Below are 4880 nucleotides of genomic sequence, written 5' to 3' on the forward strand. Positions count from 1 at the left end.
TGGGGCCTGAACTCTGGGCCTGGGTGCTGTCCCTTAGCTCTTCAGCTCAAGGCTAGTACTCTACCACTTGAGCCACAGCTCTACTTCCGGCTTTTTTGGTTTATGTGGTGCTGAGGAATTGAACCCAGGGCTTCATGCATGCAAGGCAAGCACTCTACCACTGAGCCACCTTCCCAGCCCCCTGGGGTAGTTTCTTACATAACAGTGAAGAACTGAAACTAGGTACTAACTAGGTACTTAACTCCAAATCCCATCCCTTATGTGGGATTAAAATCATTATCATGCTTGGGAACTGAATGCTATATCAACTCTGAAATGTTCATAAGAGGATTCAAAGTAGCACCCAATAAGTATTTGTTGAATGAATGAATCTAGCAAAATGGTAGGAAGGTCCAGGGAATTCAAAGGCAGAATAGCAATTACCTTTCAACAACCATCACCACTTCTCCAAAAATATTCTCAAATAAAAACAAGCTAGGCATTCTGCAATCTAGAAACAATACTGTGGACATCATTGCCACTCTCCCTTCACTTATTTAATTCGGATCAGGCAAAGTAGAGAAGTTAGCAGAACCTTTTTGTTTATGGTCTTTTCCCCCCTGTACCAGGCTCCTAACTCCCTGCCATGCACATGACATCTTCTCTGCTACCCACTTGGCTTTGAGAGCTCATCAGCCCTCTTTCCATATAAAGCCCACATGCAAGAAAGACATAGAGAATGAGATCATTACAAAAATGAGAGAGAAGGTTTGGATGTTATTAGACGCATTTAGAAGCTAAAGAAATGAAGATGTAAACTAGGTGGTTTCAGGAGGCATCTGCCAGCAAGTAGAGCTATGTCTTCTGAGTATGGGGAGGCAGCTGAGGGTGCTGGCATTAAACCCATGGGATAGAAAAGGAATGCCCCCTGCCTAGTTCCTTCTGTTCTCCAGGAGGGCTGGGCACTGGCCCTGCAAGCTGTGGCCTCAACATGTGTACCTGCATGCAGCAGTCACTCCAGACTGGTGAAAACCCACAGGAATCATGCTGCCAGTCCTCTGCTTCCTGGCAGCTCTGACACTGCCTTTCTGTTCTAAGCATCCCTTTTCCTGCAAACATGCATCCAACCTCCCAAGGTCACACACAGTCTCCAGCACCTGGATCCCACACCCAGAAAACCATCTGCGCCCCTCCATGCAGGCGCAACCTAATGCAGAGAGCAGGCCCCTTCTCAAAGGCAGACTGTGGGCCAGTGCACACAGACACCATGTCACACACACTCATGCAAAGCAATGCAGTGGGCCCACACATTTTGAGACATTGTGGACACAGTCACCCGCGCAAGCACTGGGATGTGAGGAGACAGAAACATGTGTGTACACACATGCACACCTCCAGACTACCACACGTGCATACCAGCACGCAGGGACACCCGCACAGGTGTCCAGCCAGGCCTTAGCACCAAGCCCCTCCCCCACGTCCTCTGGAGCAGGTGGGAGGGCTGGGGTATGAAAGCGCTCCCCTTCCTCTTCCCTTTGGCCTCAGTACTGCAAGGTTTTGAGTCTCAGTGGGGTTTGGGAGCCCGCCCCTGGCCCCCAACCAGGCTAGGAGACAGACAGGCAGGTGGGGGGAGGGGAAGCCCGGTCTCAACTCGTTCTGATTTTAATTCCTTAGATTAACCCCTTCCCCGCCCTTAGCTTGGAGGGCTCTGGATCCCTCCCAGGAGGGCGGCCTCGCAGGCTTCCCGGGGGCAGTGGGGGAGACGGAAGGGGAGGAGGAGGCTGAGGCTGGGGTCCTCCCAGCCGGGCCTCACCAGGAACAGTCCCACAGCGCGCCCGAGACTCGCCCTTACCTCCTCCACCCCACGGCGAGGCCAGGCAGTGCGGCCCTGGGCTGGGGGTGCAGAGGCAGCCCCCCGAGTGCCGAGTCCAGACGCTGGGCCGCCGCGGGGCCTCGGATCCCGTTCCCCCGGGCAGCCTCGGTGGCCGCCGCGGCTAGCGCCCCCGCCTCCCTCTCGGGGCGGGGGCGGCCGAGCCTTCCAGCCAGTCGCAGCGGGAGGGGCGCACCAAACTGGGTGGGGGAAAAGGATGGAGGAGGAGGGGAGGGAAGAGGGGCGGGAGGAGGGGGCGCGCGGCCCGAGGAAAGCCAGGGAAGGGGGAGGGAGGCGGCGAGGGGGTGGGGCAGAGCCAGCCCCTCCTCCGGGGCGGGCGCTCCCGCGAGCTGGGGAGCGGCAGACGCGGCCCGAAGCGGCTGCGCCGGGACCCCACGTTTTCCGCGGACGGTGGCCCGGGTGGGGGAGGGGCCGGCGGCGCCGCCCTGGGGGTGCTGGATGGCTCGCGCCGCACCCGCTCCCAGGCGCGGTCTTCCCGGCTCCCGGCGCCACCCAGTGCGCTCCTTTCTCCCGGCACCTCCAGCTGTGGCTCTGGCTACCCACCTGAAATCAGGGCCTTTTCGTCCGTTAGAACCCTACCCCTGTGGCTCGGGCCTGCTACCACTCGGGGGCAGGTGGGCGGTTCGGTGGACCCGAAAGGAGGCGGGGGCTACTCGTGGGCTCCACACCAGGGTCCTTAAACAGCCTCTTGGTCTGTGTGCCTATGCACCCGACAACCTTGGGTCAGAGGATAGTTTTCCTGGAGGACTCCGGGGACCGTGGCTGCGACAGTTCGGTCTGATTTCTGAACCCGACCCAGCACTTAGGGTGTGGCCTAGGAACTCTCTCAGGTTCTCTCATGCCAGACCACCACTTACCTGGAATAATGACCAGGTTTCCAGAGATTGGAGCACTCCACCTCTGCTTAAGGCCTTTTCAACTGGTAAGGCAGGCACGATTTGGCCACCTTGGGCTAGGAGGAAATCTGCAGGGCTGTAGTGGGGCCTGAGATAAAAGACGATTTTGAGAGGGGTCTCAATACTGAACAGAGCCTTGGATGAGGAAAAAGGAAGGTAGTATTTCTCTGGAGGGTAGTGCTGGGCCAGGTTGCATACAAGGCCTTGGGGTATAGTCCCTAAGGAGAAATCCAGCCTAGCTCCAGGACACACCAGTAAATCTAAGGCTGTTGTGGACTTCCATCGTATTTCCAAAAGTGAAGGCAGAAGTATTGAAGGATTCGCTGTCGTGAAGGTTAATCTACAGATTTGTCCGGTGGCTTTTGAGGAAAGGGAAATGTAAGAACTGGAGATTGGGGGAGAAAAGGGATGGTAAGAGAAAAATAAAGGAGGGTATAACAATGCTCGATAGGAAATGGACTCAAAACCTTGCTCATGTAACTGTAACCCCTCTGTACAGTACCTTTACAATAAAAAAAATATATTAAAAAAAAAAAAAGAACTGGAGATTGCATGTGGCCAATCAGGTCAAGCTCCCTCTCTTCTTTTCCTTCCCCTAACCACTAAATGTCTTTCCTCCTCCTGAAGTCTGTTTCAAGTTGAGCAAAAGAGAAATTACTTCTGAGATTTAAATAACAGTGCCAGTTAATCAAGGGCCAAACATTATGCTTATGCATACCATTTTATCTTGCAAATAGGCCTGTTGAGTAGACACTATTATTGTCCCCACTTTGCAAATGGAGAAGTTAAAAGTTCAGAGTTCCACAAATAGCATGACTAGGATTTGAATACAAGTTACTCAATTTCAATATATACTCAACCACTAAAGCACTCTCCTGCCATCCCTTTGGTATAGTAAAGCCTCCTGAAGTACCTGTTTATGTCAAAAATATCAATATATCATTTTGGTTCCATCTTTATTGTGACATTTGCCCTCACTCTATGCTTCCAGTGGATGTATGGAAACAATTTGGTTCACACTGTGCATGTGTATATATACACAAACACCTATGCATGTAGATGGACATCTGTAAATATGCATGCAACACAAGTGGATATACATGTGAATACATGAGTATGTGCATGTGTGTATTCAGGGTGTGTATAGTTGTGTAAGCACATGGTTTTTGTTGTTATTTTGTCTGTAGTGGGGCCTGAATTCTGGGCCTGGGCACTGTCCCTCAGCTCTTCAGCTCAAGGCTAGCGCTCTACCACTTGAGCCACAGTGCCACTTCCAGCTTTTTCTGCTGAGGAATTGAACCCAGGGCCTCACGCATGCAAGGCAAGCATTCTACCACTGAGCCACTTTCCCAATCCAGCACATGTATTTATATGTGTTTATTTGTATAGATATATGTGTAAGCATGTGTGCATGTGTGCATGTGCCCATGCTATATTTCACAGAAAACAGTTCCTGCTTGGTTGTTATGGGAACCACAGTTCTAAAAATGTTAAAACTGAATTCCATTTCATGTGGGCTTGAGAAACCAGGAGAGGGGGGGTGAAGGGGGGGGGGAGAAATGCTCAGTGACAGATACATCTAGAGTCCCAGAGTTGAGGAAAAACATGGTTAAGCAAGAGGCATAGTCCCAATCATGGGATCCCATAGATAGATTAGGGCCTTTATCCCCCTATATTTCCTGATCCTTTCTCTCCCTTTTCTTTCTTTTTTTTTTTTTCGTTTCATGTTCTTTAGTCATCTTCATTTCCTGCTTCCCTTTTTCTTTTTATTCTTTTCCTTTGAGGCTTTTTTAAAAAAAATTAAGCACTCAGGTTTGGGAAGGTGGCTCAGTGGTAGAATACTTGCCTTGCATGCATGAGAACCTGGGTTCAATTCCTCAGTACCACATGAGCAGAAAAAAGCCAGAAGTGGCACTGTGGCTCAAGAGGTAGAGAGTATCCTTGAGCTGAAGAGCTGAGGGACAGCATCCAGGCCCAGACTTCAGGTCCCATGACCAACAAAAAACAAAAAATAAAGTACTTAAGTGTGCGGGGCAGTAGATTTGGTGAGATGGGGCTTGTAAATATAGAACAAACAACATTTCTGCCCTTGAAGGATAATTGGGTGGAGAGGA

The sequence above is a fragment of the Dipodomys spectabilis genome, unplaced genomic scaffold (assembly GCF_019054845.1).
Source record: "Dipodomys spectabilis isolate Male_0828 unplaced genomic scaffold, ASM1905484v1 ptg000262l, whole genome shotgun sequence".
NCBI lineage: Eukaryota > Metazoa > Chordata > Mammalia > Rodentia > Heteromyidae > Dipodomys > Dipodomys spectabilis.